Source organism: Poecilia mexicana, unplaced genomic scaffold (genome assembly GCF_051168715.1).
Source record: "Poecilia mexicana isolate PSO_F unplaced genomic scaffold, ASM5116871v1 scaffold_2, whole genome shotgun sequence".
Classification (NCBI taxonomy): Eukaryota; Metazoa; Chordata; class Actinopteri; order Cyprinodontiformes; family Poeciliidae; genus Poecilia; species Poecilia mexicana.
In genome coordinates, this window is record NW_028263371.1 from 30,629,673 (window position 1) to 30,653,869 (window position 24,197).

General features: G+C 39.4%; 1 protein-coding gene across 1 annotated transcript in view; it reads right to left on the reverse strand.

Annotated features, from left to right (window-relative positions):
* Window positions 1-24,197, reverse strand: part of LOC106930323 (beta-1,3-galactosyltransferase 1-like) — a 121,630-nt gene that overhangs the window by 26,165 nt on the left and 71,268 nt on the right. The gene's annotated exons all lie outside the window — the stretch shown is intronic.

Below are 24,197 nucleotides of genomic sequence, written 5' to 3' on the forward strand. Positions count from 1 at the left end.
CACGAACAACCTTTGCGTCATCAAGCAGCATTTACAATGACTCTTGGCAGACGCTCACACTCCCCTGTTAAAGGGTGCGCTTCATTTATTCATCAAGGACATTCACAGACTGCAGGCTTGTAATGGTTCATGACAACAAATCCATGTTTTACCACCAGAACAACAACCACATCCATGTCTCTACAACTGAAACTCTGCACTCAGTGACTTTGGGCTGATTTCAAAACCAAAACTGGCAAACAGTACTAAGAAGTGTTCAGTTTTTCAAAATAAAAGCACTTCCTGTCTAATTAATTCTAAAATGTAACATTAAGAGGAGCTACTTTCCTCTGAAAATCAAATTTAAGACTTTTTAAGCCCCATAGTGCCAAACTTAAGTCTGTTTTTATTTTTTGCACAGAATGTATCTAACCTCAGTCAGTCAGTATCCAAAATGAACGTCGTCCAGTCAAAAGACAATAAATTTGTGCTTTATGATGATGGACACAAAGAGTTAGCTAGCTAGCGAGGGTATATTAGCAGCTAGCTAGAGGTAGCCTCAACAAGACACAATACAGACGTCTTCACATGACAAACTTCCGTCTGACGGAAAATTTCGGTGAGAAAAAAATCCCAACATAGAATATTTGAGATTAAACAATCATGTGACAACAAAATGTAAGAACTGTGATCGATGTATTTAAGGCCAACTCATATTTTAAAAATGCACATTTATAACTTGAAACATTTTACATTTAGAATTTTCTTAAAATGTACTTTAGTTTTGACATACATTGTATATTCTGTATAAGATAGTTTTAACTGTTCATGTGATAAATTAGGTTCAAGATAATGACCTCAATTCAAAACCAAAAAGCTAAATTTGATGTATTATTCTTATTATTACTAAAACCTGTGAATATTCCGAGTCGACTTGGACTTTGGGTGAAAGAGTTGAGACTCAGGTGCAAAGTGAATGTAGAACTAATTCATATGAAGGGATGAATTGCACAATGCCGCTGACAGGAAATTAAACCAGGTTTTATACTCATGACAAATATTACAGTCTAAAAATATATGCATGTGTGCAATTAATCAGGTTCCGTTCAGAGTTATTTAACTTTCTTTTCTTGCACTCCATCAGTGAGTAATGCTTTACACTCCAAGCTTTTGTTTCCACTATTCAGTGAGCAGATCTGCATTGTAACTTTCATTAAATCACTAATTAAAAACACCCATAATCAATGCTCCGAGTCTTCAGATCATCTTATCATCGGCTTAATTACGGCTGATTGCGGTTTGTAGCAGAGCTCATTGCAACTTAATTTTAATTAAAACAAGAATTGATAGATAAACTCACTGCAAGCATGTCAAGATCGAGAGGAAGCCATCTTGCCGTTCAGGCCTGCTGTTTCGGAGTGTGACAGCGGTTGTATTTTATGCTTTTAAACAAATTACTTGAACAGAGACGGGATTCATAATGCATAGCTGGAGGGCTCGGTCGCAAGAGGATAAACCTTTCGATTCCTTCTAAAAGTTTGATCAGAAGATTAATCACCTTTTAGTTTCCACACAAACATTACTCAGAAATGTAAATAGTAGTTTAAAAGTCTAAAAAAACTCCAGTGGAGTACTTTTCCATCAGAGGTCCTCAAGCTAATGCCTAATAATCAGACTGTGTAATTTGTTCTCAGTATAAATACAGCTGTTCTGGAAAAGCAAAATGTTCTTTCCTCAAGTAAGACCACTGACCCAGCAACGATTGCTTCCTGATTGTTGGTTAAGATTTGGTTATAAGCAAGATACTACAAGACTGTCTAAGTCTGATTATGCACCATAATCTCTGTATGCAAGTTAAATATAGCAGCGATGGTTTTGTAAAGCTGAAATAAATAACCTGACTGGTATGACCTCCAGAGTGAACCTCAAACAATATTGCAATATTCTTCAACATATGAGTTTTCAAATTAGTATTTTCATTTATGTCCTGAGCTGAATATTAACTGGTTCAATAACAAGGCTCAATTACAGCTTTGACCAGGCATACTGGGTTAGATAGCCTGACAATGGGCAAGATCAAGTCTAACATAGATAAGCGTGATTTCTGTTTTTGGTTCAATTTTGAATTAAAAACCAGAAGATAAAAGATAACCTCATACTGGTTGAATCAGACTTTCATGGGCTCAAAACTTTTTGCTTAAAACCAAAATTCATCTTAATGTACCAATAGAAAAAAAAAGCAAAATTCTACTTTGTACATTTTTTTTTACTAAAACTTCAACTTTTATTTATTAAATTAATACAGTAATAAAAACAGATCATGTTGCATCACAACAGCAAGAAAATTCAGGTTATAGTTTGACTATTTTCACTTCTGTGTGAACTTAGATCAAGTTCACACTTTACATGGCTAGATGATAGCCACATAAGCTAGCTACTAGCTGGTTAAGCTAAGTAGCTAGGCCAAGCTAAGCTTGATCTAATTAGCACACTAGTTAAGTAGCTGGCTTCATCTAGCTTTTTAGCACTGTAGCTAAGTAGCTACAGTAGCACTTTCGCTCAAAGTTCACTGTACTATCAGTCTTCATAAAGGAGCAAGTTGCTTCTTAGCGCTGTAGCTTCTTAGCACCAAGTTTGATGAGTTACCAAAAAGACAAAATGATTTTGTTTAAATATGTGTCAGTGTGCCAACTACTTCAGTTCACCAAAGATGAGCTGTGCTAAGCTAACTACTTAGGACAGCTAGCTTAGCACAGACTACTTAGCACAGGTTATCTTTGGTGAACTGAAGTAGTTAGCACACTGACATATTTAAATCAAATCATTTTGTCTTTTTGGTAACTCATCAAACTTGGTCACCGTTTTTGAGCTGTTTGTGGTTCGATCTCCTCTACTCACCATTGCAACAAGTTGAAGCAAACTTTTACAGAAACTGCCGTCTGATTCTGGCAAAGCGCAACACATTTTTCACAGGAAATGCAACAACTACGATACATGAAACTGAGTGTTGGTGCGGCTGGTAGGGAAATCATTTCTTGTGAAAGGTGGCGGCGAGAGTTTCACTGTATCATTTTAATGAGTCACGCTGTCATGCTCGAGGAAGTGATGGGCTGGATGCCGTGTTCGCTGGCAGCTTTTACAGCCAGGAGTTAAGAATCTGCTGTTTAAAGTCAACACCGCTGCGACGCACTTTTGTATCACACACCCAGAGCCCCTGTTGTTTTAGTGCTTTCAAAAAAAAACTTTATGATCCATAAATCTGATATATCGGCTGATATATGCAGCAGATGCTACAGAACTTGTAGTTATCCATCTCCTAAATGCCAAATAGTGCTTTCTGTCATCGAGTGCATAGAGGAGCACATCGACTAGTTTCCCCTCTATTCTCTCAGAAATACCTCACATGTGAGCTACGTAGTGTTTTATAAATCCACTCCAAGTCAAACAATGAAGCAAATTTCATTAAATATTACAGGACAGGGAGAAACGGCACGTCTCAATATCTTCTAACACTCGTAATCCAATAAGTTCACTGTACGGCTATCAGTTTTCATAAAGGAGCGAGCCGCTGAGTGAGAACATCTTCCACACACCGGATTAGCGATGCATATAAAAGAAGCACCCTCTTCCACGGTCATTAATTAGTGAAATGACTTTCCAAATATGCCTTTTGTTAAAGATCCAATCTGAAGCTATAATTCAGCCTGTTGCTTTATTGACTCTGAGTTCTTGGGTTTTTGTTGGCATTGAGGACGGAGTGGGGGATTATTTGTGCAAAGAGCTAATTTGAATCATTCTATTCAAGCAGTGCATACATTTTATTATTCAGAACCAGGCCTCCTCTGGGTAATGGGACCTTTAGCGATAATTGTTTTTGAAGTTTCAACATTTTGCATGTGGTTTGAATTATGTAGTTTTAATCCTCCTGCTGCTCTGGTAGCTGGTTCGTTTGAACATCTATATCCTGATATTTATGTACACGGCCTAAAAAAAGACAAGTATCTCCTGTTTAATGTGTTTAATTATTTTCCACACAGCTCATCGTGCACATCACTAAGTAAAACACTATGGATTTCCTCTATGAACTCTGTGTTGAATATATTTGACTTTCAAACTTTAATATCACGTTTCACTGCATAATTTTGCACAAGAACATCCAGCTAATAAATCCACTCTTGGCCATCGTCAGAGTCCTGGCCCAAGACGGCATACAGAAGTTCCCCCCTAATTGGGTTGTTTATGGATTTAGAGAGTTCCCTTCAAAGTTTGGCATTAATACATTTTAAAATTCAAAAAACTACATTTATATGTTGCGTTTCACCTCCAAAAGAGTAGCCAGCGCTCTCCGCAGCCATCGATCAAAACTACTACAACTATTAGACTCCGAGTAAGGACAGGAAGAACGTCAATAGGACAGCCTTGGGAAAACGCCAATGACCTAAAGCGAAATAAAGATTTTCTTTAGCCACAAAGTTTACATAAGTCTGCAATATCACTGACCACCCGCTTAATATTGAGTGTCTAAGTTTTACTGGAAAAACTGATCTAACAAAAGAAGATTTCTTTCCATTAAATGCGACGTGAGCATTGGAGAACTGAATGTTTTGGTGAACAACAGACTGCATCTGGTGAAAAACCTTGGATCCAAGCTAAAGAATGTTCTGCTGTTTCCATATCTGGTGAGTGCACCATGACCTAGAACTGCATGTATGAATATAAGTCTGCATTGTAACCAGGAACTGGGAAAGATGGTAGTTTTTAAGCCCAGCTGCTAATGCTAAGGCTCAGCTAATGCTAACGCTAACTGCAGCTGCCATTAGTTCTGCAGTGTTTATAAGATGACTTGTTCTGTTTGGATCATGACTGCCTGTAGCCTGCTGTCAAAGCTCAAACACACGTTAGTATTTGTATTAGTGGAACTAAAGGTGCATTTGGAACTTATTTTGATGATCCAGTTGCTATTTTCATCTTTAGTGGCTGAGCTGAAAATTCTGGATTACGCCAAATTGTGTTTTTCACCACTATACATTTTAATATTATAATATTGCTTTCTAATTTAGCAAATAATTCTTGAGACATTATTTTATTAAAATTATCTATTTTTGCCTGGTTGTTTAAACACATACTGACTTTTAGAGCTAATTTAGCCTCAATTCCTCATAAACTTTGCTTCTTAAATATGTATTAGTATATATATATATATATATATATATATATACACACAACCTGAACTGTGATATCACTGCAATATTTTTAACTCGTGTTGGTTGTAATATTTTTTCTTTAGGTTATTAGTTTTCATATTCTTCTTTTTCGGTTTTAATAAGTTAGCCTAGTCAAATAGTGTATTGGCTAACACATTTTAACTGCATGGCAGTAACTTTTTTTAAAATCCTTATTGTAAAGAGTAGTTTATGTTTATGCTGTGCATCTGTGCAACTAAAGGGGCCGAAGACAAGTACATCAAATCAAAATCAAATCAAATTTTATTTGTATAGCACATTTCAGCATCAAGGCATTTCAAAGTGTTTCATTTGTGGATTTATTTTATTTTATTTTTATTTGTGCTCAATGTGGAAAAATTTCCAGGGCTTTGAAAGTGAAAACGGATCCGGCTCATGGATGAGATGGAGGCCGTGAGTCACTCCTCACTTTTTAAATCTTTTACTGGGTTTTGTTGGCTCTCTCCTTTCTGTTGTTTACAGACTTCAAGATGAAACTTTAATGCTGTCCATGTGAAGAGTTCAAAGAGAATACAAGAAGTAAACATGCGGGAACAGGAAGTTACATGTTGGAGAGGGATTGAGCGAGAACTAACAAAAACGTTACAATTACTATTATTTATGTGTTTCTTTTTCTTCCAAAAAATAATTCTATTGAAGGTCAATTTGGAGAAGAATTGTTATTTCCAACTCTTTAGTTGCTGTAAATCCTCCATCTTCTCCTTTGCAATCTTTTGGAGTTTGGTTATTCATTTCTTCATAATAGTAATTGCAGTTCTTTTACCAGGAGAATGAAAACGTCTACCTCTGATTCACGTGAATACATGGAAGACGTGAAGCAAACATGGTCGATCTGTTCGCACACCTGACTGCACAGCGACCGAACGGAACAGCTCATGACATTCGATACGTTTACAGCCTGAAATAATCAGCAGAGACAATGCAGAGCCCATTTTCCAGAAGCTGCGCCGCTGATTATGGTTTCTAAAGCAAGACCAATTAGCAAGACCCATCAAGCTGTGCTGCTGAGAGTCCTCGTTTAGATTTAATTACATGATAGAAGTACGGCTGCCAGCGAGAGAGAGGGTGAGGAAAAAATAACTGTTTATCAAACACTGTCCTGGTTCTGAAAGCCTCGGTTAATGTGTCACTTTCCTTAGTCTGCCACTGGAAAGAAAAAAAAGACTATTATTTTAAGAGCTGAATGCAAATGAGTTTCTAATTTACATAAAAAGTTATTTGATTAATCTTAGCGCCACACAGACATGGATGGTAGGAACTTGGTTTAAAGTTCCTAGTTTAAACCAAGTTTGCATATCAACTGGGGTTGTCGACGTTAACGCACTGCAGATTAATCACATTCCCAATTTTATTTTTAAAAGTCTAGATCTTGTACTGCACTTTAAAAAACACTCTAAAGAAAACACTGCAATGGAAGTTTGGATAAAAACCAATGGAGAGGTCATTACGTCAAGTTGCTGCTTGTAAAGATGATTCTGCAAGCTGTTAAATCGTTACAGCTTCTTTTCTTCCTTTTGCCTTTACCAAATTTTAAGACTTTCCCCCCCCAATATGGGCTTGTGTCTCATTTTGAGAGCAGGAAACTCAGAGATACAGAGCATCTGTGTTGGTTTTAGTCGAGTGTTTGATGACACAGTTTAAAACCTGCTAGCATCAACACCTCAGCGAAACGTTCAGCCTGCGAGTGGAATCAGCCTGGGGTTTGATTCCACTTCCCATTTAATGAAAGCCGTCAGCTGTGCTTTATTGTCGCTTCAAAGGAACTGATGTAGCACAAAGTAAAACAAGTTACTGCCCTTCAGTCAGTCGGCAAGCCAGTGAACGGCCCCATCGACCAAAATAATACAAATTGTTGAATGCTTTGAAAATAAGTGACAACCTACCCTTTAGATATGCATGAAAATAAGAATGAAACTGTAAAAATGTGGTTTTTCAGATTCTATTCACTGCAGTTTTGTGCTACTTGGATTTCCAAGTGTAAACTGTGTTTGGCTCCAGAATGATCTGGTCTTTAATGGCATTCATTCTTCTTCCTGTGATCTTTTCACGTCCTACTGGCTGCACCAAAACCCTAATCAATTCCAACACGTGGAACTCAAAGGGTTTTTTATTAACTCGACCTTTTGTCCACTAAACGGTGTTCAGAGGCCAAAACTTTTAGCAGTTATACTAAAAAAAGTTGTATTTTTTAAATTCTGCCAAAAAATCTTGAACAGCCATAAAATACATTTGAGTAGCATATTATTACTACTTTAAATTTTATGCACACTATAAAATTAAATGTTACTGTGATAAAATTAAAAATTAAGTTGGCAAATAAGCCAAGGATAGCCATACTAACACTGGGAGTGCTACATTACCAATATGCTAGAATTTAGGATAATTAATTCTCCTGCTTTGCCTCCACAATTAAGCTCATTTTTAAAGATTAAATCTTATTCTGGAATGTTTGAACATAAAAAGAGAAAATGGAAGAAATATAGGCGTATTGGTGCTTATGCCCCCATATTTTTCTTATATTTTTAAATTGGTAAACTTTCTGCTGCTTGTATGGATGAGATGTAAACACATAATTTAATTCTAACTTTAACCTTGTTTACTTCTTGCAGTTTGACCTGTGTGCCATTTAAAGGTTTATTCCTTTTAATGAGATTTGTTATGTTGATTCTTCATCCGCACCACATACCGTTAAACTGAAGTCATCCGAACTCGAGCAAATCAGGCCTGGATCTGAACTGAGACACCGTAATGAGCCCCGGTTTGTGGCCTCCGCTGCAGGAGAGCTCCACGCCTCGCCACTAACCTGCTGTGTGCTAATGACTGTACAGATCACCCTGTACTGACACCTCCTACATATATACACAAGCACACATATGGACACGTGAACACCAATATGTAGACATGCACTGCTGTCGTTATGTGTTCCTAGACCCTACTAATGGCCAATTATTCCAGATTTCTGGCCATTGGTAAATCTAACGAGTGTGTTTGCTGAATATACCAAACTAACTTTATCCTGTGGTAGAAGTTTCTTCTCAAAGAGGTTTTTACCACTCGTATGCCTTGTCTGTCAGCATAACAGACTGAGATTGGATTTGAGAGACGCCAGAAACCAGTTGGTGTTAAAGCCAAAAACCAGAATGGAACAACAAGAACCTGAAGTACAACAAGAAGATCATTCCCTAAAGCCCCTTCTGCATCGTCAAACCTCACTCAATCAGCCTCACTCAGTCAGACTCACTCAGTCAAATCCCTTGCGGCTTTGCCTGACTTGTACTACCTCTGAAGTGGTTACAAAAAAACAGTGAGGAACCGCTTATAGTCTGAAAATGGAGATGAATCTGGATGGGGCTGACTGAGGAAGAAACAGTTAAAGCCACCCAGTTAAAGCTCATGATCCTCTACTTTCACAACCCAATGCGAAAGTAGAGGACCAAGAGGAACGATTATGGAAAGATAAGCCCCTGTGTGGCATGTATCAAAGGCAAATGAAAGAAAAGCTACCAATGGGTGGAGAAGGACAGACTGAAGGAGAGTACAGAGGCACTAGAGGCTCCCAGCTCAAGAACAATAGAGGATGGCTTCTACTGCACCAAACATGAACCAAGACGAACCAAGAATCAGTCAAATCCAAGAAATACCAAGAAACAAAGAAAAATGGCCATAAGACACTAGAGAAATATCAAAGGCTCAAAGTTATGGAGAGTCGAGGCCCAATGGTGATATCGCCTAGAAGTGAAGTTGGCTGAAGTGTAAAAAGTTTTCTTTATCAATTTATTTTGACTGATTTAACAGTTATAACTTTCAGAAAACCAACTTGGAAGGCAAAATATTATGGGCAATTAAAACAGAACAATTTTCTCCTAATCATGGCAGCCATCTGGATAATTTCCTGCTTTTTACCATTTCTTGCTCAACAAGTTTTTCCAGGGAAAGTGCATGTGTGACTCATTCCAAGCAGAGAGGGGTCCATCTCTACAGAATACTGATACACCCACCACCTTCCAGTGAAACTTCCTTTATCTGGTGGTGGAGTTCAGTCACTTTCATCAATACTTCCACAGGGCAACACAAACTGAGGAACAGGTAAAGAGCAGGTGAATAAAAACCAAAGGGCACATGAGGCATACATGTGGAATGATGCCTGGAGTGTGCTCAGCTCATTAGCTGCTGCACATGATGTTTGACTGCTCTTTGAACACACGGCTGTGTCGCAGTCTGGACTGCCGTTGACATATTGGTGACATCAAAGAGAATATTCGAGGGGCTGAGCAGTACGCCACATCACACCGAGGTGACGAAGCTGCACACCCCACTGCCATCAAAGCGTTTTTGTGTGTATGAAAGGAAGAGCTGTGAGCAGAGGAGAAAAGAGGATTTGTGGCATTATGCATATGCTAATTAGATGTCGCTTTGTGTCAAAACTTTTTGCGCTGCATACCTAAATGAGAATTGTGAGAAACACTCTGTGCCCCACCGAGTTCGAGAAAACCTGAGACTTTGAGGTCTCAATTTGGGTTTTTCCATCGAGAGCCAACCAGAGCTGGTGCTGGGTTCAGTTCTACTGGTCCTATAATGGAACCTGAGTGGTTTTCTACACCTGAGACCCAACTTTGCTACATCAATGTGTGACTATAATATCGGTTGACCCACTTGAACTCCATGTGAGGGGAAATCATTCTGTGAAATTAGCAAAATTTGTGTGAAATCATGCAAAATTTTGATCTTGCACATGTAATGTGACTGAAGAAAGCTGAAAATGTTGAAATGTGTTTGCCGTTATTGCATCCTGTGTGTTGGGTTTCACCGAGGGTGGCGTAGACTTTCGCCTGTCACTGTTGTTTGTTGCTCCCCACATGTCCAATGTGTCTCAATTGGAATAATTCTGCAAAGAGTGGACTACAATTCAAAGGTTTGGAGTCACAAAATGGGGCAAACTATTTTATTTGCCATAAAAAGACCAATACATGAGCTACACTTGTTTAGGGCTAACAACAGGTTAGCTAAGTAAAGACAGCCATAAAGTTTTGACATAATTTCATGTGAAACACGCTAGTCTTTAGGAAACCACCTTTTTCTGCTGACAATACTTCAATCTAGTGCAGTTTGCTGAAGTGCTAGTCTAATGTTAGCATGAATACTCTGTTGTGATATGGCTTATTATTAGTTAAGCTTCTAGCATTATTCAGTCTGGCATTAGTTGACGTGTGGAGAAATTCACTGAAAAAGTTGCGCTCTAACTTCATTAACCTTTTTGAAGGTCATAAAATTCGATTACTCGTGTTTCAGCTGCTCTCCATCAAGATTACAAACATGTTTCTAACAAGTCAGAGGAAGAAAAAAAAAAAAACAAGTGTGTGGAAAATGAGAAACAGGTTTGATTTTTGTCTACGTTTGAGCCGTAAAGAGAGCAGAGGGAAAATAAGCACCACACAGTGTGTGACCTCAGCCAATAAAAATTCATTTTGTAAGCCTAATGGTCCCCTGCGACTCCTCCATCGCAGGAGTTTGTGATCTCCTTTGCTGAGCAGCGGCGCCCTTATTCCCCATGCTGTCTGTTTACCTGAACCTAGTGGGGAGAAAAACTGAATCCAGCAGCAGGAGGGAGTCTAAGCTCTGAGCGATGGCTGCACCCTTGAACTCCTTCTCTGACTCACCGTTTCGCTCAGACAAAAAGGCAATTATCGCACATTGGCTCTCTGCCTCGTCTGCGGATCCCCAGCAAATGTGAAAGAGGAAAAAGTTTTGGGGAAAAATGTCTTTTTAAAAAAAAGAAAAGAAAAGCATTTCTGCGTTGCCACGGACACAAGTGCGCATCTTCACCAACAACTCGCAACACTGTGGGAGCAAAATACCAAAAGCAAAAAGCCTGGTGTGTAGGTGTGCGCGTGGGTGGAACATTGTTATGCACCCGGTGTGTGTGTGTGTGTGACAGAGTTTCTCACCAATTAACAAGCTACTGCTGAACTCCTGTGCTCAAGTTTGTGAACAGTTGTGCAAAAAAAAAATGCACCGATGATAGATTTAACACCGCTCATAGCTAAGAAATAATCCTAGAAAAATAAATAAATAAATAAAAATGTACAGCGTGACCCTCATCGTCTTGTTCTGCTGCCTGAATGACAATGGAGACCCTGAGCTTTCAGTGCAATGAGACAGAAAATGAACAGAGCTCGCCCAGAAAACGTTTTAATGACTCCTAATTATCTTTGACATGGTGCCAAGTGATACGGTAGTCATGCAGGACAGACTAATCCTTTTAACTACTTTAACTACATATTATCAAGACATGTCTATTGAAAAATGCATTGTAAGGATAATTTGAAATCTGCTGCAGGTGCAAAGTGCCTAAAGCGGGACGTTAACACCCCCATGTGCTCCGTTTCTTTGCTCTTATGCGAAAGAAATGACTTTTGTTCGACATAGAAAAGTTTGAACGTCCAAGGGAACTGCATTTAGTTATCTCTTACAACAGTTCACTTTTTATTATAAATGTTTCTGCTCAAACACCTTTTAACATGAGTAGATGCAAAAAGCAGTTTTTAAATGAGGCGATGCTATCCGACCCAAACTGTCAGTGAAAAATGAACTGTCCCCATATTTGATACGATTGTAAATTATCTGTTTAGTCACCTTTTCTTGTTCAAAACACACCAAGAATATCCGATATACTAAAACTAATTTGGCCAATAACCAATACTGGTATTTTTCCCCTACATCTACTTACTGAAACTATATGACTGTCTCTACTTTGTCATTTTAGCCAAATGCAAAATGCTAAGAAGGCTGAAAATGATGCCACACGATCAACTTTCATTATGTTTAATGTCAAATTTATTCATGACCTCTGCTCTCTAAAACAGTGCAAATTTGTAAATCTTCACAAAACTAAACTCAACCTGTTAACAAGCGACAAGTGAAAAGCACGTCAGTCGTACATTAATACTCAACAGTTTGACGTTGCGCTGTGCAGCAGGCATTCATTATCACTGGTTTGTCATAAAAACACCTTTTATATCAGTGAATTATTCTGACGGAATGGCCGATACCAATACAATACCAATAATATTGTGTATCCCTACTGGCCAGTTCAACAAAATGTCTCCAAAGCTGCTATGAATGCTCATTTTTATACCCACAAGTTTAAATGTAAGCACCGTACTGATACAGAAAATAGCTAACTTCTTTTCTCTCCACAGAAACCACTTCCACACGGAAGAGTGTGGAAGTTGATCTATTCACTGATCAACTTCAGTGATCAGTGAATAGATCACTGATCTATTCACTGATCAGTGAATAGATCAGTGAATAGATCACTATTCACTGGTGAATAATCTGGTCCTTCTGAAAACTGCACCAATCTCCTCAACAGCTGATTCCTTGGAGCAGCTGAAATTAAAAGAGCATCAGTGAGTAGCCAGCATTCAGGAGTACAACCCTGAGACTAAAGAGGATGGGTGGCCTTTTGACAGAGGGCTTCTCCAAGGAGAGGACTTTATTACTTTTCAAGGCCTCATCAGTGCTTCTCTCATTAACGGCTTACATGACCCTCCATGTAAAGCACCATACATTACACAACCACCGAGTGTGACCTGCAAAGCCAGCATTAAATTACACAGGCGTAGGAAGGCAGGTCATTACGCTGCGTGGCAGATAATTTTCTGTTCAATTCTGCCAGCCTTGTTTTTACTCCCTCCTCTCATTCCATGCACAATAACCCCTCTCTCTGATGAAGGGCTTATGGCAGCAGAGATACCACGCATGGACTATTACTGAATATTTCATAGCGATACTGCATTAAATTTTTAATTAGATTTTAAACAGCCTGATACGAAAGGATTGTTCTGAGCCACTTCTGGAGATTCTAATGTGATCGGCGATGTGAATTTAGCCGAGCTATTTCTGTTCAAATATGTTCGTGGAGAGCCTCGCAGTGTTTGCTCATGACACAGATTTGAACACGTGTTCACACAGCTCCGGGGCCGTTTTCTGATCGCAAAGATGTGCCGGGTTTTCTTCAGAGTGTTCGTTCGTTCGTTATGGGGAACCAATAACCAAACTGCTTTTTTCTAATAATAATTAATTCCTGTTTTATTTTAGAGAACTGAGTCAACATGAAGTCTTTTGTTAAACCCCAAGCATGATAAAAGTTTAGTTTATTAAATTCTACCAGAATAATTTGAATTTAGCTTCCTGTGATGTCTCATAAACTGATTAAACTTTCTTAGGATGTCAGTAATAATAATGATAATAATCCTTGATGTCTTCCAAACTTTGCATTACAAGCACAAATTGTGTTTTATAGGGACTTTGTGTGATAGACACACAAAGTGCTGCGTATATTTGTGAAGTGGAAGGAAAATGATGCATAGTTTAAAATGTTTACGCAGAAAAGTCTGAAAAATGCGACCTCCATGTTTATGCATCTCCCAGGATTCGACATTTTATGGAACGAACCTTCACCGCAATTACAGCTGCGAGGTTTTTGGAGTCTGTCAGATTAAATTTCACACTGGTGGAGTCTGCAAATTAGATGAGTTCCAAAGTTGCACTTGGTTTTACTCTATATAGGGGTCTCAATAATATCCACCCCACACTTTTTTTTTGCATTTTTAAATGCACAGCTTCCTCACACATTACAGTTATGAAAGCCATGGTGATCTATCATATGAAATCCTAATTAAATAAACTGAACTTGAAAGTTCTACTGCTTAAAGCAGCAGATTTATCTGCTGCCTGGAAATAAGGTCTCTATACAGACACCTTATTTCAATTCATTTTTTAGAAGCAGTTTTATAGCATTAAGTTGCCTTGAAACAAGTTTCAACATTTAAAAATCCCATTTTCATTTTTATGGACTACTTTAATTACCTTCTGAGCCGCCTGTCCTTTCAAGGAACGATGACCAGGGACCACATTTGTCATCCACAGACAAGTACTAAATCTACCATCCCTTGATAAATGCAACTCATCAGTGGTATTAGTCTTAACCGACTGTTTTGCTGGTTCATTCAGAAGGCATGCTGTACAATCTGACCCTCAAATGCCCATTTTTAACACAGTAAACCAACCAAACAGGAAGATGCTTCATATGCCCCTTAAATGGACATTATAACCCAATAAATCAAATGCATATTTGTCTCTGAGCAGTACTATGAATGAGTAGTGATCAGGATGAATATTTAGAAATCTAGGTAGTGCGCGCACACACACACACCCCCCCCCACACACAAAAACAGTTCAAACATGAACCAGAAAAGTCAAATTTTATGCTGCAATTTTATGAAAACTGCTTGTTGATATAAGAGATAAGATGAGCAAGTGAGAATAATAACATTCCTAAAACTTTTTGATGATCTGGTTTACAGAGTAAACGATGCCTTTAGCTTAAGTTACACACAACATTCTCTGCAGCAGGCTTAAACACAAGGCTCATGACTTAAATGGTCTTTGAAAGGTTAGAATAACGCTCACACAAATAGAAGTGATTTCAAAAGAAACGCTGGGCGGAAATCCTGAAAACTGTTTTGTTCCTCGGAGCAGCAATCTAAATCCCAAAGACAATGGAATGTGTAGGAGACGTACTGTAAGCCCTTCTGCTGTAGGCTTTAATGCTGACATCTATAGAAGCTCAAATACCTTTAGCAACAATCCAGCTGAAGACATTTATTTGATGTTCTGGGTACAGCTTATGGGAGTTATGTAAAAACACTGTACATAGAACAATCTAATTAGCAAACCTATACAGACCTACATTAATGGATGAATTAAATTGCGCAGTGATAGTTTATTTTTGATGCAATCTGGCATTACTCTGGCTGGACACTCTTAGCACAACGGATAGAAAACATTGAAACCGGTTGGTTTCCTTTAGGGCTGAGTTTGGGGTCATAAACAGGTTATTTATGAAGCACAATGTCAGCCTGTAGGAACCATCAAGCCTCCAATGAACCGAAAACTGTTGAAACATCACAGCTTAGAGTCAGGATGAGGCTTTTACACCACAAAGAACATCATGAAGTTTAAGAATTTAACTTCTTAACTAATGAAACTGCTGGATGATCCAACATAAAAACATCATACTATTAAAGACGTACGATGCTGGGATTGCCCCAACCGTTTAGACCATTTGTAAACGGTGCTTTATGGAAATCTACCATTTGCTAAGTACCCTCCAAGAAATACGCCAAATTCTTGTTGGACACAAAAACCCTGCAAGTTATTTTGTTTGGGAAATTATTCATATTTGTGCAGCACATGGGAAAACTTTTGTGTGCTTCTTTGTAATGTACAATTCTAGCAATAGACATTCCTATAGAGCAGAGCTATTTTTTTTGTTTTGCGCTTCAGCGTTTTTGCTAACTGTGAAAATACCTAGCGCACTTAGCTTGCCCTGAATTAATTTTTCTAGATACATTTTGCAGTTCTAATTTTGTTGGCTGTTGAGCCAAAGCCATACAGGCATTTGTGTAATGACAAAATTGACCCTATTGAGAGCGATATATTATGTTGCAACATGGCATGTAGCAACATGGTCTGCTAAAACCCATGTTAGTATAGCACTTTAGCATTAGCATTTGTAATTAGTGCTTTAGGGTTAGGGCAACAAACTTTTTAGTTAGCACTGGTACTTATCAACTAAATAGATTTTTGTCATCTATAGGTGCTTTAGGGCGACGGTTTGCAGCTGTGATGCTGCTCTCAGACCAAGACTGGATATAAGCAGGTTTTCCACATTTCCCATAACTCAGATTAACAGCAGAGACAGAAAAAGTCTTACTTCCTCACTTCACCAAAGGCTCCAATAGCCTCGACTGCTGGAAATCAGAAGAATTTCAAAGAGCAACTGTAGTATATCGAAGGAATAGTAAAAAAGGAGATTTAAGCTGACCCTGTCATTAGACTGACTGGGCTTTTATTCTGCTGCTCACTCCCACCTGCTGCTTGTAATGCTGCCACCCACACACACCTTCAAGAATTCAGTCGCTCTGATCTCTCTAATCTCTTGATGAAGCGCATCACTCTTCCTCCTGCTGGGTTTATATCAAAGCTAAACATCTGACTCTCCTAATTAATATAGAGGAGACGGTCTATATGACGTCTCTCTGAAGAAGGCAGGACACCGCTGGTTGAATCTGCTCTGCTGATTATGGATGAGCGCCAAAACTCGCCTCTGTTTCCACATTGTTTGGTTCGACAAACTGTTGCTAAGCCACACACTTGCTTTACGCCGTATCCAGAGTGGTTTGATTGAGAGTTGTGAGTGAAGGTGAAATCCTCTTACATGCTCGAGTCCACTCCTATGTGGAAACTTTATGTGTCTAAGACGCAAAGCTTTCTTTACTCTGTCCAGCCTTGAGCATTACAATAAGCCATCCATTCAATGGCATTGAAAACTGGCCTAAAAGCAAGAGATTGGATAAACACTCCAGCTAGTTGTAATGTGAATGTTTCAGCTGAAAACAGCTGTTTTTGATCATTCTCAGATTTACCGTCTATAAATTATTCACACGCCTTTGCCACAATCAGTCAGACTAAAAGGAGTTTGATGTGATAGGTCAACACAAACCAGGCTGTAATCATAAAATGGAAGGGAAATGATGCATGGTAAAATCCAATGCAACCAACTGTATTCACAAGTCTCTAATCAGTAAACGGGGTCTAAATTATGTCATTTATTTTCAGTGTTATCCATCATCTTGTCAAATTTTTAAAAAGTTTGCTTAATTAAGGAAATGTTCAAACAGGGACCAGTTCCAGGCTGGAAAAGGCGATGTCTTAACAGTCAGGTCGTAGTTTTATACCTCAAAATGACGTCAAATGAGATTCCAGTCATCAATACGTAACATGTAATCTGTACCATGACATGATTGGTCAGTGTTTTTAATTTATATTTCATTGAGATTTCATTATGAATTTTAATTGTCTGGACAGTGGAAGGAAATTACCTGAAACTTACTGCTGGAGTTCTAATAATGTGATTTGTGTTAAAACCTATTCATGTGTTAGAATGGTCCAGTCAAAGTCCAGACATAGATCTAATTGAAAATCTGGGGCAAGATTTGAAAATGTTTGGCCATTGGTGTTTTTCATCCAATCTAAGATGGAAGGAAAGAGTGAAACCCCGTGTGAGTTATATCTTATAGAAGAAAGTATTGACTCAGGAAGGTTGACACTGTTTGTTTGGTCATAAATTCTGAAAGCCAGAAATGGGTTTGATTCTTGGCTGGGCCCCAAATGCAGGGAGTTTGTATGTTGTTCCCTTGAATGGCTGGGTTCTCTTCAGGTACTCTAGTTTCCTCTGACAGAACAACAGCCATGCTAGATTATCCGAACGGTCTACATCAGTTATGTACTTCTTGCCCATTAACCATCAGAAACCAGGCCTAGATCTGATCCTGTCCTTGCAAGGATGTAAGAGATGAATTTTTACTTCGAGTTCAATTGTACACTATTTTGTGATAGTCTAAGAGACAATCCAAATAAAGTACATTAATGTTTGGGTTGTCCAAATTTGAAAAGACTCAAGGAGTGTGCATATTTTTTTATAGCACTAAGGTTTAGCACTAACCGATACATATACAGCCAAAACAGTATGCATTAAAGTTCAGTTGCATTTTTTTTTACAGTGACTTCTGCCTGTCAGATTTGCTCCCTTCAAGGTGAGGAGAAATCTCCTCCTCACGTAGTTTATCCTCTAGAGACTTGGCTGCTTTTCCCCTTGAGCTCTGTTCTTCCTGGCAGCTGGGGCTCCACAGTCCCGTTTGTCATTTCCACTTCAATTTCTACTGCCTCCACGACGGGGGCTCCCACTGCACTGCGCATTTTCAAGTGTCCCTTGAAAAACAAGACAAACCTCATGGGCTGCCAAGGGTGCATAGCCCGGTTTAAACCAAGAGCAGCCCTTGCGAACCCTCGACTATATGACTGTCCTGTACCTTCCGAGACAAACTGTAAGTAATGAATGATGGGACCCTAATCCAACCTGCAATGACATTCATTGTGTAGTTGGGGTCATGAACAAAATCCGGAGCAACCACTGGGGCAAAACCGAAGCAAGGGGAGGTGCTAATTGGTCCCGCTTAAGGGCGAGGGTGGGGGTTACAGTGCTGCCGTTGGCCAATGGAGCGGCTGATCCACACACTTATTATTCTGAAGGTGTGATGGTCAGGGAGGTGGAGGAAAAGAGCTGACGAGGGGTTATGTTGACTGCTGGACCTTGTGATGATATGAACCCCCCGAGGGGCAGACAGAGGACCTAAAAACAGCATTCCGCTGCAGATGTACTCCCCAACACGTGACAGAGCATGTGTGGATGCGCTGTAGCCGAGCGCCAAGCAGTTAGGGGCACATTTGCAAGTTGCTGCAAGGTCAGAGCAGCCCTCATTTCTCAGTGTCATACCGGAGGACAAGAAAGAGGCGGGCAGGTGGAAGGAGGAGCCGTCATTGTCTCTGTGTGAGGATATAAGCGAGGGGGGGGGGGCAGCGGGGGTTTCAAGTATCTGAGTCCTTGCAGAGTCCTTGAACTCCTGTCTTCTGTTGCTGCTCACAAGCAGAAAAGAAATGCCTTTCTGGCATGGAGGATTGCAGAGGAGGAAGCGATGATTTTATGAATCCTTCTCCATCTATTCAGTGTCGGTAAGCCGAGCAGCTCTGCTTCCAGCAACAATAACTCTGACAAGTGAGCTTCATTTAAAGATGAATGAGGCATCCATCAAATGGGAGATTATACAGCCTCAGCCATAAACTGATCTAGATCTAGTTTGCAAATTTAAACATATGTAAATAAACCGAATCAAATCCTCCAATATTATGCAGCACAAGGCTATGCAGAAACTAAATCAAATATTAACGCTTCAACAATATTACACTGCTGCAGACCTTTAGCATATTGACATTTTTTTTTAGTCCAAGTGAGGAGTCAGTTTGAACCAACTTCAAACCTCTGTCCCTCAGCAGCCTGTATGGAAATAACACAAGTTGGTTTATAGAAATAAACAGCCGCCGGCTGGACTTCCTGACCCCCCGTGACCTTCTTACTGCAAGTTAACAGCAAACCAAACGTACAACTAAATAACAAAATTTAAATGCTGGGAACAAAAAAAAAAAAAGAGAAATTGTTTCAAATAACTTTCATCTGTAGAACATAACCAACCCATTTCATAATAACCTCCCACAAGACTGCCACAGTTAGAGTAGATAGCTAGGTTTATGGAGTGAACAAACTTAATCACGTGTGATTTTAAAGGCGTCTCTATTTCTGTTACAATCTCAAAATTGTGTTTTTTCCCCCCCAACATTAACAGAACAATGTCAAAGTTTGTATTGGAAACTCAGATACAGTAACAACGTGAGATGTGGAGCAGCAATTGCTGCATTTCTAATTACCATCGCCACTTCTTCTTCTTCTACCAACAAAATTGTTCTTCCCCCCCTCTGGACACGTCTGCTGGGAAAGAATAACTTTTGAATTAATTGTTTCTTTATCAGCTGGCGAGCATGAAGTCTGGTTCTGGGGTTCAGACGTCAGACGTCTGTGGCAGCTGCTTTTATTGTGATAATTTTAATGAGCTGAATGCTCCTGTGTAAATTCACCGTGAATAGGAAAATAACTGATTACATCAGCTTATCTTTCATCATTTAAAAGTGTCATTTTTTCCCCTTTTTTGAATCATCTTGAAAGCTCATGTGTTCAGATGAAGCTTTGCATCACCTCAATGATGAAATACAAAAATGCAACATGTTATAGATCTTTTTAAAAGTAGGCAGTGTGTAAAATTGGACTTCATTTTCCTCTTATTGCATTCAGGAAAATATGGAAGCTCCAGATTTTTTTTTAATTCCCTTTTTTTAATTCCTTGAATGACATTTTTCTATTTCTGTACTCCAGTTTGTGCATTGTGTTTAATATTCAGGAAGTGACAGCTGCTGGTCTGCTTGCTGGTAACAAATAGTTATCACACAGGGGAAAATAACTTCTGTTCACACAAAGTTGTTCCATTACTCATTTTTAATAATATTAATTTGATAAGCACACTTTTAAAAGGCGGCTCTATGGGGTGACTTTAGAGTCATCATTAATATCTCCCAGACTGCATGTGCTGTAATGTCTTGTTTCTACTTAGTGGGACAACACGAGTTGTCAGTTTACCATTTTCTGGTCCAGCGATTCAGAAAAAGGTTTCAGTGGACTCACTGGGAAGGCGGGGTGAGACCCAAACGTCTAATGTTCAGCTAAAGTAGCACCATGACAAATATGACTCAGTATCTCTTGATGTTGTTCCATCCCCAATCAATGGACTAACCATAACATTGTCCAATGGACCTACAGATGAAGAGGTTCCAGGAATGGCGAAGAAACAGACAAAATGGTGTACCAAGCTGCTACGACCCATGTTGGAGCGCTCAGTGGAAACGAGGTGTTGGGATGCCCGTTCACAGCGTTGGGTTTTGTTTCTGGAAATGGATTTACAGAGTCTGGTTTCTGCTGTCGCAGAATTATGTCACATTTCTCGTAATTGCCATAAAAGTTGGATTAAATGTGACATAAATGTTCAAACGGCAGACGCTCTGAAAACTATTGGATATGTATCTGATTTAATCCAAAATATGGAAGTGGTACAAATCAGATTTTTTGTGAGGGAGAAAAGCTCAGAATTGGGACGTTCAGACTATCATGAAAAAGTGGAATATAGTCTGGTTTTCCAAAGCGCTTTGTTCGTTTGACACAGTGACACAAGTGAACAGCACCAGCTGAAAACATAATAAATGTTGCAATTTTGGAGTCTACTGGACTACCAGGTGTGAAAACATTAGCATTTAAACTGAATCTTTTACTCATTTTCTGCTCTGGAACTTTACTTGCAGTTCCAGAGTAAGGCTCTGCCACGTCTTACTAAAATCCCTTGTCTCTGCAAAGACTGGTTATATCAGTAGTCAAGTCAAATATTTGTGTACATCCACTACAGCTCACGAGTGTGTCTGAATTGACCCTTCAAGTTCAGGGTTTCCACCAGAAAACTTGCTAAGCCCGGTGGTCGGGGTGCCGAGTCAGTCCACCGGTGGTCCACCGTGTTTTTGTATTAAAAGATGTTAAGTTGACAGGAAATGTAAAAGTATTACTGTGTAATTATATGTTACGGGAAAAGATCTCCAGTGAAATGCTATTTAAACCCACAACTAGTCTAAAAACAACAAATTTGCACTTCTGTTTAATCCAAATTAGGTCAGCGGCTCCATCAGGCCCCCAAGGGCTTCAGGGGCCCCATAAACGCTAATATTTTAAAACAGACCACAGATACATAAATGTAACACTTGTTTATTGAGATGATCAATGCTGTTAAATTTGATTCCATTTTTTAGGCATACATAAATTAAATTATTTTAAATTGTTTAACATTTAAATACAAGATTTTAAGGAGCTGGCAAGTTTACTTTGTAAAACTTCAAAGAACAATATTCATAGTTAGATTGTTTTGTTACCATAGCAACAATCTGATGCTGTGAGTTTAATCTTTGAATTTACAAATCCAATTTAGTAAACTGTGATTATAACTTATTACTTTTTAGGCTGGCCAATTAAACTACTCCCTTCTCCCATATTTGACTAAATCTAACACAGAAGAAAAAATAATACTAAAAATAATAATAAAATAATATAAAATCAGCATGATGCGTGTGACTCAGAGTAGAGGGCAAAAGCTCCTCACTGGGCTGAACCTGCTTGATGAGGTTAGCGCTGCTCGTTATCCACAAACTCTCCGGCCAACCGGGACCACAGACATAAACTTTACAGGGAAGACAGACACAGAGCTACACGCTGGGCAGCGTGTTGACATGTAAACGCCGCATATAATTGTTCGTTCACAAAGATAAATCATTCTCACCGCTCCACAACGCGCCTCTGAATTCGCTACAACTTATTCCTGTGGTTCACATTGAGCTGCGCAACCAGAGCTAACGCGGCGGGTTTTAAACTCTTACCTAGAGTTCTCCAAAGGATCATAATTCCTCACAGTAGGTTTATGTAAATAGCCATACTGGTCAGCCTGTGTCCAGTTTGAGTGAAAGGAGGCGGCAGCGCGCGATCCCGCTGAGGTAAAGCAGCGGCAGCGCGCGAGGCAAAGCGCAGAGGCGCCAGCGGTGTGATTTGGTCCACGCTGTCGGGTTTAAATGCATAAACTATAAACCTATTATAAACCTATCCTTTAGGAATAAATCTGCTATAGATTTATAGCAGATTTATAGATTTATAGCATCTCTTTTGCTCTGAGCATTTCTGAGCCACGCTTGCAGCCTGGCTTTAAAAAAAACACAAAAACAAATATATATATATATATATATATTTTTTTTTTTTTTTCCCTAGAAATGTAAACATGCAACGCTTAGCCTGGCGGCGGGGCTAGTAAAGCATGGCGGGCCACCAGGCTTATAATACACTGGGAGAAACCCTGAAGTTGAAATAAGTCCAACAACTACTTTTACATAACATGCCACCGACACACAGCTCTTACTATGCTATCCAACCCACTTGGAGCCCCCAGAGATGGCCCCAGAGCCTGCACTCCCACATACAAGAGTTCAAACTAAATGTGTGTGTTGGTCTCACTTGTGTTGGTCAAAACTGTAGAAACTTTAGTTTTTAATTTCTGTATTTTCAGCAACTCGACGGAGAAGTACCACAATGTGAGTGCACCTTTTCAGATGAGCTGTAGCAGAAAACATGAAAATGACTGATGAGCAAAGATGAACACATTCTATCGTTTACTGTGCATTTTTCACACCACGTTTTCCCCCCTGCCTTCATTTTTCTTCCTGCCTTTCCGTTTCTGTCCGCATTCAGACGGCAAAGACAGAACAATGAGCTAGTTGACAGAACACCGACGTGATGTATGTGCATCGAAAAATACTGGCTTTTGAACCCATTTCTCATTTTATGCAGCATCAGAACCACCATTGTCCCAAAGTCCAAGCCCCCACAATGAAGCCAAGGCAATGCGGAGCCCTATGACGTGTGCCGTCCATGCGTGGAGGGAGGGGGGCCTATTCATCCACAGAGTTTAGCTTTATCAAAGTCATGCATGGTTAAGAGTATGCAATTGCTCATTAAATACACAAAAGACTGGGGGATTTGCTGAGGAGAAAGCTTCCCAGCCAGGACTCCTTTGCTCATTTCAGATATCAAACATCCCAGTTCAAAGAGGTGGGGCGCGCCAGCTGAAAACACCTCCGGGAAATGGGAACTGCGCAGAGTATAGGAAAGACGTGGGGGGTAAACAGTCGGAGCACGAGTGGGCAAAGGAGATTTACCATACAAGAGGAGTGAAGAATCACAAAATGCACCGGAGGAGGCTGCGCCGGCATGTCTCTCTCAGGAACAGCGTTTTCATTTTCATGCGCTTTCACCTTGATAGCTTGCCATCGGTGGTTAAGCTCAAATGTGGGTTTCTACTGCCGTACACACACGCAGGGTTTTCTCCTCACTTTAACATTCAAAAGCCAAGCGAGTGGCTTTTCAGGTTCCATGGGCCATTCACACCCACAAAACATGAATGAAACAACCATGATTTACATTCAATTCATATTAGGAGAGATGCGAATCGGAACTTAAGGGGTCAAAAAGGTGGAGGAGGACTAAATACAACGGTGACGTTTTACTGATAATTTCTCCTTCAGAAGAAATTTGTGTAAAATGTATTCAGATTAAAAGGTACACATATGGGCTGCTGTGACATTCACATCAATGATATTTCTATTCATTTTGTTTTGATACCAAGCAGAAATATACAACAAACAGTCATTCTGCTCATGGGATCCTAAAATAGTAAGCTAGCTTAACAGAAGTGACTCACCCCATTGGTTCCCACAACATGGCTCTTCATGTTGCTCATGACTGAAAAACAATATGCATCATTCTTTTAAAAGATATATGGAAAGAAAAAAACTCTAGATAAAATTGGAGGCATCAGTCAATAG